The following is a 16,263-nucleotide window of genomic DNA, read 5'->3' on the forward strand; positions in this document are numbered from 1 at the left end:
GGTCCCAGAATTAGTGCTCAATTTATTCTCGAGATATATTATTAAGATGGTTGGGCCAATTTCACGCTTTCTAAAAGTTGTTTCAAAATTCAAATTAAACGGTATAAATAATTAATGCTTAATTAGTGCTCTTCATCTCACATGGTCCTAGAATTAGTGCTCAATAAATAAGGGTATACGGGGCATATTTATTTTTGGGGTAAATGTGAGTTGGCCCAACCACTTCGAAAGAAATCAAAAATTTTCATGTCACGAATTAGTGCTTAATTAGTGCTTTCAATCCCGCATGGTCCCAGAATTAGTGCTCAATTTATTCTCGAGATATATTGATTATTAAGATGGTTGGGCCAACTTCACGCTTTCTAAAAGTTGTTTCAAAATTCAAATTAAACGGTATAAATAATTAGTGCTTAATTAGTGCTCTTCATCCCACATGGTCCCAGAATTAGTGCTCAATAAATAAGGGTCTACGGGGCATATGTATTTTTGGGGTAAATGTGAGTTGGCCCAACCACTTCGAAAGAAATCAAAAATTTTCATGTCACGAATTAGTGCTTAATTAGTGCTTTCAATCCCGCATGGTCCCAGAATTAGTGCTCAATTTATTCTCGAGATATATTGATTACTAAGATGGTTGGGCCAACTTCACGCTTTCTAAAAGTTGTTTCAAAATTCAAATTAAACTGGATAAGTAATTAGTGCTCTTCATCCTACATGGTCCCAGAATTAGTGCCAAATAAATATGTGTACACGGGGCATATGTGCGTTTGTTGTAAATGTGAATTTTGCCCAACTACTTACTGTTAGAAAAGAATAAAAATTTCTCATGTCAGCAATTAGTACCTGATTTTTGCTCTCAATCCCGCGAGGTCCCAGACTTTTTGTTTTATAAGTAAGTACATATGCGACATATTTATTTTTGTGGTATATATGACGTTGTCCTAAGCACTTACAAGAAAATGGAAATTTTCACGTTAAGAGTTATTGTTTGATTAGTGTTTTCAATCCCACATTATGCCAGAATGCTCAATAAAGAAGGGTACCGGTATACTGCTTATATGTACGTTTGGGGTGAATGTGAAATTGGCCCATCCGCTTAGAAGAAAATGAAAAAATTTTCGCGTCAGGTTTTAGTGCCTAATTTGTGCTTTCAATCCCGCATTGTACCATAATTTGTGTTCTATAAATGGGATCATAAGTGTCACATTTATATTTGGGGTAAATTTGAAGTTGACTGAACCAGTTACAAGAAAATTAAAATTTGGCACGGCAGGTGTTAATGTCTAATTAGTGTTTTTTGTCCCAGATAGACCGAGAGTTAGATCTTAACAAATAAAGGCTTGGAAGGCATATTTATAGTTTCGACATATGCGTATGTTACCAGCCAATTTTGGAAAAAATAATGTAAGTTTTTCTCAGGATTTAGTATTTTTTTTTAGAAGTCTTCATTTAACGTCCTTAGAATTAGTGCTCAGGAAGTAAGAGTTTATCTGGCATATTTATGGTTTGGATTTACGTAAAATTAACCCCACTGTTGTTAGGATGTAGTACTGATTTGGACCGAGGTGCTTTGCTCAAATAATGAGGTTGTAATCGTAATAGCTTTGTTTAAAGTATTGATTTGTAAGTTGTTTATGCAAGTTGTCGTGTTTTATGAGGCATCAAAATAATTTACACTTCACTTTACATACGAGAATTTATAGTTTCACTCCAGGTTTATTTCTTGATGGCTACTGACCGAATCTCAATGATTTGTAGGGCAAGTAGCTCATCGTCTGGGGGATGAATCTCGGTGTCCATTTAGTAGTAGTGCGACATCTTCAAATTTGGATTTAAGTAGCTCAGAATTTTGTTCAGTTTTTGTACCTTTTTGTACCAAAAAGAAAAGATTTTGTATCATTCAAATAAACGAGGGAGGACTATTTCTAAATATTGGCCACTTCGATCACTTTCAGTGCAACGTCTTCCACTTCGAAATTTTACTTGGTTAGAATTTTGTACTATTTTTGTGCCTTTTCATTCCACGAAGAAACAAAATGATACCATTCAAATAAACAAGGAACAGCCATTTCAAAATTTTTAGGGCCGATTTATTGTAGTGCGACATCTTCAAATTTGAATTTTAACTAGCTCATATGTTTGTACTAATTTTGTACCTTTTTGTAGCAAGCATAACAATTGTGCCATTGAAATAAAGGTGGGAGGGCCATTTCAAAATTTGGACTGCATTTAGTTCTAGTGCGACATCTTCAAATTCAAATTTGTTTCTTTGTGGAACGAAAAGTTACAAAAATAGTACAAAATTTTGGTCTAATAAAAGTTCGATTTTGAAGACGTCGCACTGAAGATGATCGAAGTGGCCAAAATTTTGAAATTTTAATGATGTATACATTTCCTAAATTTTCGGGAACTCCTACTTTTTCCTATCAAAAACTTATCAATTATTTCCTGATATTAAGGTACTTTTCAGTAATTTATCCTACTTTCCCTGATAAGAATCAAATTTTCTAACATTTCCTGTAGGAACTCCGTAGACAAATTAATAGTAAAAAGTTCTGAGCCAGTCAAAATTCATGTTTCAGATGTCATACTACAACTAAATGTACTCAAAAAGTTTTGGATTGGCCTCCCTTCGTTTATGTAAATGGAACAGTTTTTTTCTTGGTGGTACAAGAAGCTACAGGAATAGTACAAAATTCTAAGCTAGTTAAAATTAGAATTTGAAAATGTCGCGCTACAACTAAATTCACCCACAAATTTTGAAATGGCCCTTCCTCGTTTACTTGAATGGTATCATTTTGTTTTTTGTGAAACGAAGAGGTACAAAAATAGTGCAAAATTTTGGGCTAGTAAAATTTCGAATTTGAAGGCGTTGCACCGAAGGTGATCGAAGTGGCGAATATTTTGAAATAGTCCTCCCTCATTTTTTGAATGGTACAGTTTTTTTTTCTTGGTGGTACGAAAAGGTACAAAGATTGGACAAACTTCTGAGCTAGTTAAAATTCGAATTTGAAGAGATCACACTATAGGTGATCGAAATAGCCCAAATTTTGTAATAAGCCTCCTTTGTTAACTTGAATGTTACAAAATTTTTTGTTGATTGTAAAAAATTATGAACTAGTGAAATTTGAATTTGAAGATGTTGCACTACAACCAAATGCAACCCCAAAATCTTAAAATGACACACCTTTTCGTTTATTTGAATGGTACAATTTTTTTTCTTGGTGGCACAAAAAGGTACAAAAATTGGAAAAAATTCTGAGCTAGTTAAAATTCGAGTTTGAAAATGTCGCACTACATTTGATCGAAGTGGTTCAAATTTTTAAGAGAGCTTCCTTTCTTATCTGAATAGTACATTTTTTTCTTGCTTGTACAAAAATATCCAAAAAATGGACAAAGTTTTGAGCTAGTTAAAATTCGAATTTGAAGATGTCGCACTACGTTTGATCGAAGTGGCTCAAATTTTTTAATGAGCCCCCTTTGTTTATTTGAATGGTACAGTTTTTCTTGGTTGTACGAAAATGTACAAATAATAGACAAAATGCTGAGGTAGGTATAATTCAAATTTGAAGATGTCCCACTACAACTAAATATTCTTTAAATCTTGGTATATTTGATAGCTGAACTCGGCCAGACAGAGGTTTGGCTCGACAGGATAGGAGGTGTTCCATAGCTTTGCACGTCGGGAGCTTCTGAGTTTGGTTCCTCACAGGTTGATACATCTTATATTTATCTGGTTGTTTCACTTTTATTTTTATGATGTTGTTCTAAAAGTAAATGTTGTTAAATTTTGTGTTGCTCACAACTGTGTAGCATAACAGGGAAATTTTTGTTGGGAAGTTTCGATAATACAAGACACTATGTATATCTAGTATCTAATGGGTATTATTCAACAGCCGAAAACAAAAATATAAATAATTTTTAAATACTAACAGTTATACTTTCACGAAAAATGATAAAATTAGATTGTTTTTATCAGAAGAGAAATAGTACAGATGATGAGTAAGGTCAAATCTTTAGCCTATATCAAGGATTTATCTGCTAAGCACGTATAATTTTATTAAGAAATTGTGCAAATGTACACAGTATGTTGGAAAAATAACGTAACTTTTCAAATTAAACAAAATAAATTAAGTATTTTACCAATTGTACTTTTTTTAATTCAAAATACATCCCTTCCGCATCAATACACCGCTGGGCACGTTCAACCAACGCTAGCATAGTTTTTAATGCCCTTTCTTGGAAGCGCCTCAATGACCGTCGTCACGGCAGACTGGAAGTGTGTAACATTGTCATAAAAGGTTCCTTTTATAGCCAATTTTAATTTTGGAAATAAGGAATAATCACACAGTGATAATCAAGCGAATACGGAGGATGCAGAAGCAAAGTCACGAACTGCGACATAAAGACCAACTGCCTGGTGCTTGACACTCGGACCTTACGCGAACGATTTGCTTCCACAAACGCTCCATAACACCCAGATAATATTCACCATTAACGGTTTGACCATGTGGAACGAATTTCCGAAGCATAATACCTTCGGAATCATAAAAATAAATCAAAATGAAAAAATTAAATGAAATTTTTTAGTTTTACGTCCCACGCTTATGCCGGTTAGGCTAAAGGAGACGGTCATGATGAGAAATGTATGAAATGGTGGAATGAAGTGGAAGGAAACGGGAGAACCAAGAGGAAACTCACGCACACGGTGCTTGTCCACCACAAAGTTCACTTGGGGAAAGCAGGGTTTGAACCGAGGACCCCATGCATCAGAGGTAAACATTCTACCAATGAGCCACCATAGCCCCAAAAAATACGCGTGTCCAGTTAGACCAACCACCAACACTAAAACGGCCGGAACATATCTCAGAATTATGGGCTATTTATGGGCTAATTAGTTGCTCTAATCCCAATTTTTGGGCTCCTACTGTTTAGCGGGAAATCGGATTCAAAATGGGCGAGTCTTGCTTGATATCAAGCTAGAATCCACCATATGGTTACAATGGTCCGATCGAAGAAATTCAAACGGGAGAATTATGGGCTATTTATGGGCTAATTAGTTGCTCTAATCCCAATTTTGGGCTCCTATTATTTAGCGGGAAATCGGATTCAAAATGGGCGAGTCTAGCTTGATATCAAGCTAGAACCCCCCACATGGTTACAATGGTCCGATCGAGAAAATTCAAACGCCAGAATTATGGGCTATTTATGGGCTAATTAGTTGCTCTAATCCCAATTTTTGGGCTCCTACTGTTTAGTGGGAAATCGGATTCAAAATGGGCGAGTCTAGCTTGATATCAAGCTAGAACCCCCCATATGGTTACAATGGTCCGATCGAAAAAAATCAAACGCCAGAATTATGGGCTATTTATGGGCTAATTAGTTGCTCTAATCCCAATTTTTGGGCTCCTACTGTTTAGTGGGAAATCGGATTCAAAATGGGCGAGTCTAGCTTGATATCAAGCTAGAACCCCCTATATGGTTACAATGGTCCGATCGAAAAAATTCAAACGCCAGAATTTTGGGCTATTTATGGGCTAATTAGTTGCTCTAATCCCAATTTTTGGGCTCCTACTGTTTAGTAGGAAATCGGATTCAAAATGGGCGAGTCTAGCTTGATATCAAGCTAGAACCCCCCTATGGTTACAATGGTCCGAGTGAAAAAATTCAAACGCCAGAATTATGGGCTATTTATGGGCTAATTAGTTGCTCTAATCCCAATTTTTGGGCTCCTACTCTTTAGTGGGAAATCGGAATCAAAATCAGCGAGTCTTGCTCGACATCAAGCTAGAACCACCCATACTCTTACAGTTACAATTGGTCCGATCGAAAAAATTCAAACGCCAGATGTATGGACTATTTATGGGCTAATTAGTTGCTCTAATCTCAATTTTTGGGCTCCTACTGTTTAGCGGGAAATCGGATTCAAAATGGGCGAGTCTAGCTTGTCATCAAGCTAAAAGAAAAGACGTACGGTTACAATTGTCTGATCCTAAAAATTCAAACGCTAGAATTATGGGCTAATTAGTTGCTCTAATCCTGATTTTTAGTCTCCTACTTTTAAGCGGGAAATCGGAATCAAAATGGGCGAGTCTATCTTGACAGGAAGTAAGAACCCTTCTTACGGTTAGACATCTCGAATCGAAGAAAACCAAACGTCAGAAATATGGGCTATTTATGGGCTAATTGATGCTGTAATTTCGAGTTTGGGGCTGCTACCTTTTAGCAGGAATTCTTTATCAAATTGTAAGATTTGGCTTAACTTCTAGCAATAAACCTAGGGCTATAATACTCCGATGAAAAGAATCAAAACGTCGGAATTATGGGTTATTTGCATGCTAAATTGTTGCTCTAATGTCGAGTTTTTTCTTCTATCGTTAGCAAGAAATCTCATGCAAGATTGATATTGATTTTTAGATAAGGTGGTATGATACTTTCAAAGTTGCAGTGAGAAAACATCGATGTTCATTAACTGAAAATTGATTTATTTGCACTCTCTGCAAATGTAAATCTATATCTCTACTAGTAAATCCATGAATTCTTTTTTCACGTGTTTATCATCATTATGTTTGGAAGTAAGTAGTGTATATATAGAATTTATATGGTGAAATATCATTATTGTTTAAATAAATTTTTTGTGCAAGAGAAATGCCTCTTCGCCGTTGCTGGGGGCACAGTGGCACAGAGGTAGAGCGTTTACCGATTGTGCGTGTGATCCCTGGTTCGATCCCAGATCGCGCCAAGGGATCTTTGTGGTTGACAAACAACATGTGTTTAGATTTTATCGGGGCTCTCCCATTTACTCCCACTTTATTCATAATGAATATAATGAACATAAAAACGTGAAAAGACAATTCATGGATTTACTAGTAGAGATATATATTTGCATTCGCTGAGAATGCAAATAAATCAATTTTCAGTTAATAGACATCGACGTTTCCACACTGCAACTTTGAAATTATCATCCCATGTTATCTAGAAATCAATACAAAATTGCATGAGATTTCATGCGAACGATAGAAGAACCAAAATCGACAATAGAGTAACTAACCAGCACACAAATAACCCATAATTCCGGCATTTTAATTATTTGATCGAAGTGTTATAGCACTAGGTTTGTAGCTAGAAGTTAAGCCGAATCCCACAACTTGATGAAGAATTCTTGCTAAACGGTAACACCCCCAAACTCGGAATTACAGCAATAATTAACCCATAAATAGCCCATAATTCCGGCGTTTGAGTTTTGTTGGATCGGAGCATCGTTACCGCATGGGTGGTTCTAGCTTGATATCAAGCTGGACTCGCCCATTTTGAATTCGATTTCCCGCTAAACAGTGGGAGCCCAAAAATTGGGAGTAGAGCAACTAATTAGGCCATAAATAGCCCATAGTTCTGCCGTTTGAATATTTTCGATCGGACCATTATAACCATATGGGGGTTCTAGCTTGATATCAAGCTAGACTCGCCCATTTTGAATCCGATTTCGCGTTAAACAGTAGGAGCCCAAAAATTGGGATTAGAGCAACTAATTAGCCCATAAATAGCCCATAATTCTGGCGTTTGAATTTTTCGGTCGGACCATTATAACCGTAACCGTATGGTGGGTTCTAGCTTGATGTCGAGCAAGACTCGCCCATTTTGATTCCTATTTCCCGCTAAATAGTAGGAGCCCAAAAATTGGGATTAGAGCAACTAATTAGCCCATAAATAGCCCATAATTCTGGCGTTTGATTTTTTCGATCGGACCATTGTAACCATATGGGGGGTTCTAGCTTGATATCAAGCTAGACTCGCCCATTTTGAATTCGATTTCTCGCTAAACAGTAGGAGCCCAAAAATTGGGATTAGAGCAACTAATTAGCCCATAAATAGCCCATAATTCTGTGATATGTTCCGGTCGTTTTAGTGTTGGTGGTTGGTCTAACTAGACACGCGTTCAAAAAATAAATCAACATTGTCTTCTCACGTGACTTTTGAAAATGCAATTTTTTTCACATTCGGACAACTTGGGGACTTCTAAGTAGCACTTTAGAGTTTTATTTGCGAGTCGTACTTGAAGCATGAAGTCTCGTCAGCGGTTACAATCGATTTCAGGAATGTTCTGTTCCATCCGGCTGTTTTAATCAGGTCCTTGCAATGTTCAATGCGAGCAATTAAGATGTGCGGAACAAATCGAGCACAGACTTTTTGTTTCTTTAAAGCCTTTGGTAAAATTTCGTGAACCATGTCTTTTGTTGTATTTAATTCCTCCGCCATCCATCTCACAGTCAAATTCGCATCGTATACGATCATTTTTCGCACTTGTTCCACCAGATTTTTGTTTTCCGGTCTGCCTGGTTTTGGGTCGTCTTCCAAGGACTCACGACCGTCCCGAAATCGCGTATACCTCTCGAACACAAGTATACGAGATAAACACTGATCGCCATACACTTGTTTCATCATTTCCGATATTTGTCTAAATGATTTACGTAGCTTGAAACAAAATTTAATATTGGCTTTTTGCTCCATCGTGTTTTTGTAACAAGGTGACACCAGATACACTCACTTTTCTTGCTATAACTTGACACTGTTAATCGGTTCTCATGATTGCAGTTTTGTTGAGCAGATAAGTTGCTTCAATAGATGGAGTTAGTGGTTATCTGTAAAGAAAAAGTTCCGTTACCTTTCCTTCATATTGTATATATTAAGTTACGAAGTTTGGGGGAGGTCCGGACCCGGTAGATCCTCCGTAAGCGCGCCCTTGCAGTGTATTGTCTGTCTTTCTCAAGTTACATGTTTTCAATTGGTGACTTTGGTGAATGAAATATGATAATTTAACATTTTCCTAACTCTCCGTCGTAAAGATGGGGTGTATGACGTATAGTTGTAACTACTAGATGACTCCACGGGTTAGAAAGCAAAAAAACAAAAACAATCAATAATATAATAGTAAAATCATATAATAGCAATATTATATCCCAACTCATTAAAAATGTGGTAAAAATATAGCCAAAGCTATTTGAGGTGATGGGGTGCAATACACCCCACCTTTCAGTGGCGTTGCGCGAACCTACCTTTATAACGGAGGGTTAATTCTGGGGTAAAATGTTTTATGTAAATTTTTGTCTAATCATCTGTAAACAAACAAAATGCAAATATGATTAAGACTATTTTATGTGTGGTACTGTATTATTGTGTGTGTGAAGACATACTAAAGGAAGTTAATGAAGGACGACAGATCATGAAGATAATAGGAAAATGAAGAAACAATATGCTTGGCCATCTTATTCGGCAATCCGATTGGATCATCCTGTGGATAGTGCGAAAGGAAAAAGGAAAACGAGGAAGACCAAGGAATCTAGATGCAGTTACGACCTTATCAAAGTATTAAAACAGCTCTCGTAAGGGAAAGAAAAGTTTTAAAATTTCCATGTTGCCCACCAATCTATGGTCGAGGCAAGAAAGAAGAGAACACTGTATTATAAAAAAATAATCTTTTTTATTACTTTTATAATTAATTTTCGTTATTAGATACTGAATTATAACATGAATTTGGGTATACTTTTTATGTAGAATAATGAAAATGATCTACTTCGTTTTATGAAAATTTATTGTATTATAAGAATTGGAACATTTGCATTCTGAAGTATGTCTGGTAACATAAAATATAACCAATATTAAGGAGTTTTTTTCTAGTGTTATTGCACTGCTAATATTACACTTACTGTATAAGTTATGATCGTTCATATATTCTATTATGTTATAAAAATCTATTTTTTTCTACTAGTCTCTAGTGTCTGTTTCTTTTCATTTTCTTCCACTGTCAGACATCATATTACAGTAATTTTCCTTTCATCCTTTTTACTGTAAGCTGAAAATTAAGCAAACTTCTGATAATGTTGCATTCATTTTTCAATACTGTTAGCGTTTCAAGCGTTTCAAATAAAGAAACGTAGCAAAACCAAATCCAATTGTTGGAGCAATGGAAGCAAGGTGATCAGACGTCCCGTTTTAGCCGGGACAGTCCCTTTTTTCCAACCGTTGTCCCGTTTTTTCTGATTCTCGAACGGGACGCCTAATTGTCCCGTTTTTAAGTAAAAATGACCTAGGTGTCCCGTAATTATTATTCAAAATATAAATCGTCAATGCAAATTCTACTCTCTTCCGTACCAACACTCATTAGGAAGGTTCAGCCGTGTCTAGAACTTCTGGATTTTCAAATGTGAGTTGAGTGTTTGTGGTTCAAGTGGAAATTGAATGGGAATTCTGAATGTTCAACTAGTTAAAACAATTGTTGGGTAGAACTTACAATCGGGAACCATTATTCGTTGTGTGGTACACGTGAAGTTAGAAACGGTGTGTTATCACTCTTACTTGTGTATTTTGTAAATTGAGAACACTGCTGAGTCCCAAAATGCAATCTGGAAGTCAGATATCCCCCCTCCCCCCACGTAGCCGATTCGTATGCGTCCCGTTTTCTCAAGTGAAAATTCTGGTCACCTTGAATGGAAGGCATGTAGTAACAATATTGTTTTACTTAATGTAAGTCATGGAGTCCTTCTCCTTTCCAAATACCTCATACTTAAAAACTAATTAGCGTTTAGATGTCAAATGGTGATGATTCTTATGCTGCAAATGCATAACAGAATGTAACTGTAATCAGAATAAAATACTATTTCTAATGCAATTGCAAGTGAACTGTTGGCAGACGTAATTGTTTTTGCAGGGGAGGGGGAGAAAAAAATAAATGAAGATAAAATGTCGTTAAACTGCTTTTGATTCAATAGTACATTCTTGAGCTGAAAAACGCTGACTAAGATAGCAAAGGTGCCGATGTAGATAATTGTTTCTAGTTTGATTTGAGTTTAGCGTCACTTTCAGCAGCATGACTATATGAGACGTGGACATATAACTTAACGTTGAATCCGAACCACATAAGTACTCGCCGGGAATCGATCCCGAGCATCCCGCGCCAAACGCTGTTGCTCATTGTTATTAACTATCCTCACGTATTAAGTTGAACTATCCGATTCTTATTGTAGGCACTTCTATTGGACGTGACACGTTTTCTTAAAGGCGTCAAACGCATAGCCCTAAATCCAGGCGCACACCCAAAAATTTTGTTGGGAGGGGTCCAAAGTTTTCGGATCTAATACACGAGGCACTATATCTAGCATTGAGTCGGTGTTATTATAAAATCCTAAAGACAATAAGTAATTTTTAAGTGTTGGTAACCAAATTCTTATATAAAAAATATGTAACTTCATGCAGAGGTGTTCATTCTCGCAAGGGTAACCCTCTTGAGACCATCCTCATTCTCAAATTTCTTTGCCCACAATGACGCGAGTGCGGGGGTACACGAGGGCGAGGACAAGCTTCGAGAGGGAGGGCGAGATTGCACGAGGGAGAGAACAAATTCCCAACACAAGGACATGGGCGAGGAACGGCCCCAGACAACTTCCTTCGCGAGGGTGAGAGTGAACGAGTGTGAGGGCCACTGCGAGGAAGAGAATACGCAAGGACGAAGACAAGTTTCCGTACCCCAAACAGAGTGAGGGCAATGAATAAATTTCCTCGCGAGGGAAAGGGTCAACTGCACTGCGAGGACTGAGAAAGGTCGCAGTACATCATCTATGGGTACATGTTTTTTTATAAGAAAAGAGATACTACAAAAGAAATGTATGAAACAATCTTTAGGTTACAAAAATATTTTCTATATCTTTAGGAATATTTTCTATAGGAATAAGTATAGCTTAATTAAGAAACTTCAATTATAACCCAATTCTAAATATCATCCGTATGCCTTTATTTATTGAGCACTAATTCTGGACCATGTGGGATGAAAAGCACTAATTAAGCCAACTACCTATTCCGTGAATTTTGAAACAATCTTTAGAAAGAGTGAAGTTGGCCCAACCATCTTAATAATCAATATATCTCGAGAATAAATTGAGCACTAATTCTGGGACCATGCAGGATTGAAAGCACTAATTAAGCACTAATTCGTGACATGAAAATTTTTGATTTCTTTCGAAGTGGTTGGGCCAACTCACATTTACCCCAAAAATACATATGCCCCGTATACCCTTATTTATTGAGCACTAATTCTGGGACCATGTGGGATGAAGAGCACTAATTAAGCACTAATTACCTATAACGTTTAATTTGAATTTTGAAACAACTTTTAGAAAGCGTGAAGTTGGCCCAACCATCTTAATAATCAATATATCTCGAGAATAAATTGAGCACTAATTCTGGGACCATGCGGGATTGAAAGCACTAATTAAGCACTAATTCGTGACATGAAAATTTTTGATTTCTTTCGAAGTGGTTGGGCAACTCACATTTACCCCAAAAATACATATGCCCCGTATGCCCTTATTTATTGAGCACTAATTCTGGGACCATGTGGGATGAAGAGCACTAATTAAGCACTAATTATTTATACCGTTTAATTTGAATTTTGAAACAACTTTTAGAAAGCGTGAAGTTGGCTCAACCATCTTAATAATCAATATATCTCGAGAATAAATTGAGCACTAATTCTGGGACCATGCGAGATTGAAAGCACTAATTCGTGACATGAAAATTTTTGATTTCTTTCGAAGTGGTTGGGCCAACTCACATTTACCCCAAAAATACATATGCCCCGTATACCCTTATTTATTGTGCACTAATTCTGGGACCATGTGGGATGAAGAGCACTAATTAAGCACTAATTATTTATACCGTTTAATTTGAATTTTGAAACAACTTTTAGAAAGCGTGAAGTTGGCCCAACCATCATAATAATCAATATATCTCGAGAATAAATTGAGCACTAATTCTGGGACCATGCGGGATTGAAAGCACTAATTAAGCACTAATTCGTGACATGAAAATTTTTGATTTCTTTCGAAGTGGTTGGGCCAACTCACATTTACCCCAAAAATACATATGCCCCGTATACCCTTATTTATTGAGCACTAATTCTGGGACCATGTGGGATGAAGAGCACTAATTAAGCACTAATTACCTATACCGTTTAATTTGAATTTTGAAACAACTTTTAGAAAGCGTGAAGTTGGCCCAACCATCTTAATAATCAATATATCTCGAGAATAAATTGAGCACTAATTGTGGGACCATGCGGGATTGAAAGCACTAATTAAGCACTAATTCGTGACATGAAAATTTTTGATTTCTTTCGAAGTGGTTGGGCCAACTCACATTTACCCCAAAAATACATATGCCCCGTATACCCTTATTTATTGAGCACTAATTCTGGGACCATGTGGGATGAAGAGCACTAATTAAGCACTAATTATTTATACCGTTTAATTTGAATTTTGAAACAACTTTTAGAAAGCGTGAAGTTGGCCCAACCATCTTAATAATCAATATATCTCGAGAATAAATTGAGCACTAATTCTGGGACCATGCGGGATTGAAAGCACTAATTAAGCACTAATTCGTGACATGAAAATTTTTGATTTCTTTCGAAGTGGTTGGGCCAACTCACATTTACCCCAAAAATACATATGGCCCGTATACCCTTATTTATTGAGCACTAATTCTGGGACCATGTGGGATGAAGAGCACTAATTAAGCACTAATTATTTATACCGTTTAATTTGAATTTTGAAACAACTTTTAGAAAGCGTGAAGTTGGCCCAACCATCTTAATAATCACTATATCTCGAAAACCAATTGAGCACTAATTCTGCGGTCTTGAGCACTAATTAGCACTAATTAAGCACTAAATCTTGACTTAAAATTTTTTGTATTTCTACGATGTGGTTGGGCCAACTTCACGCGACTCGTAAACTTGTCTAGCGAGCTAGTGAGAATCAGACGCAAGATTCTACAAGTGTTTCCAACCTATTTTTTACCGAAAAAATCGAAATGTTGAAGTATTGACTTTATTTTTTTAAGAAATCGAAGATAAAGAAAATATACGGTAGAAAACAGGGTAAGCCCAGCCTCAGAACCTCATAGTACGCTTCGCCATTGCATGTCATTCATTGACGAAATTTCGAACTACAAAGTTCAAAGGATATTTTTAACTGCTTATTCCACATAAAAAGAGCAAAACCATTGGAATACATGTTGAATCAAATCAGGAATAAATGCGGAATCCCCAGTCTACAAAAATCAGCTACTCCGTAAAAATATATAATTACCAGTCAAAGTGTTAAAATGTATAAATTCAAAGTCGAGTTTCTGTCTTCTGTGCGTGCAGTTCTGTGTTCCATTCCCAGTTGGAGTACTTTACTCGAATAAAAACACCGAATAATAATTTTGATTAAACGGTAGGGCGTCAACTTTACATTACCCGCTCCAGTTGATATCCTTAAGAAGCAGACACGAACAATTACACTGCCTTTAACAATGGGAACAATCCTATTAGAAAATGAAAAACAATCTCATCCTTTACCTTTGCTAACATGCCTATTCTCTATGTACACATCGGAGCCGCGGTGGCTCAGTGGTAGAACGTTCAATTTTGGTGCACAGCGTCCTTGGTTCGATCCCAGCTTGCGCCAAGTGACCTTTGTGGAGGGCAAACACCGTGAGCGTGGGTTTTCTCGGGGCTCTCTTATTTCCTCTCACTTTATCCATTCTACCATTCCATTCATGTCTCATTATCACCGTCTCCTTTAGACTAGCCGGCATAAACGTGGGACGCGAAATTTAAATATTTCATTTAATTTTCTATGTATACATCCACATTCCTCCTTTTCTCTACCAACATTGATGTAATGCTAGTATTTTTGGTAAACATACAGTCCAGCGTTTACAAGAATATACCATACAGTTCCATTTATTAATGTAATGAGCTTTTGTGTGGAATAAATTCTGGTGTATGATTCTTTAAAAAATATTTTAGGTAGGTGAATATGTCAATACCGTGATATTTTGCATCGGTAGAGAAAAAACTATTTAGAAAATAATCAATGTAATTGATAGTGAAATTCGATGCTGAACGACAGTTCTACTTAAATTAATGAATTCTTCCTACCTTTGGAATTTTTCAGATATTGTTCGTGTGATCTCGAAATCTTGCCCGAAATGTGAATATCTCATTATTAAACCACATTCACCTTACTATGTGAAGTATCAGATAATAATAATAATAATAATAATAATAATAATAATAATAATAATAATAATAATAATAATAATAATAATAATAATAATAATAATAATCTATATATATAAAAGAGAACGTACAAAATCCTTTGTCCGCTCATCACGCTAATACGGCTGAACCAATTTCTTTCATTTTTGGGGGGTTATTAGGATTTGGACCCTAGATGGTTTTTATCATATCACTTTAATTTTTAATTACCAGTGTCTTGAGATAATTGACCATTCAAGTGTCCATAACGTACAAATCCTTTGTTATTAGTTCATCATAGGTAAAAATAAACGTATTTATATGCAACCCGCATGACCGTGTCACTCGGCGGGTTAACATAAATGACAGGCGATATACAGCGGAAAATAGCTTGAATCTTCTGTTTAAAATTTTTTAATTGATTTGCTTATTTTTACAGACACTTTTACAATATGCCAGCACCGGGATGACCGCAGCGAAGCGGGGAGGGTTAACATAAATGACAGGCGATATAATGTTAAGATTTACTGCAATCTTCTATGGTTTTTATCATATCACTTGAAAGCGAAAAAGTAAAAATTATCTAAGTAACAAAGTTTATTGCGTTCCGGGGTGACCGCAGCGAAGCGGGGTGAACGCTGCTACTAATAATAATAATAATAATAATAATAATAATAATAATAATAATAATAATAATAATAATAATAATAATAATAATAATAATAATAATAATAATAATAATATAGTAACGTGTAATTATTTATTTTAAAAGTAAAATTCAGGTACCAAATTTCATCTACTAACGTTACGAAGTTCCATGCAAAGATATACATATGTTATTACAATACGAGGTATGATCAAAAAGTAAAGTTACAACGTGTACGTGTATATTTCACACAACTAATACAGTTAATAGATAGTATGAGTTTGAAGATTCCCTCCTGGTAAAAGTCCAGTGCTTATGTGTTCAGCCACGTTCTCACGAAGTGTTTTACCTCTTCATCTGAAGCGAAACAACGGCCTCCTCGGTGTTCCTTCAAATGCGGGAATAGGTGAAAATAGCTTGGAGCGAGTCCCGGGCTGTAGGAATCTGATTCTCCCCGCGAGCTGTGTTCAAATCTGTTAATGCCGTGCTGTGTAGGCCACTGCACTCCTCAGCGGTGACGTTTTCTCTACCAGCCACA

Source organism: Thermobia domestica, chromosome 14, assembly GCF_964235325.1.
Source record: "Thermobia domestica chromosome 14, izTheDome1.hap1.1, whole genome shotgun sequence".
Lineage (NCBI taxonomy): Eukaryota > Metazoa > Arthropoda > Insecta > Zygentoma > Lepismatidae > Thermobia > Thermobia domestica.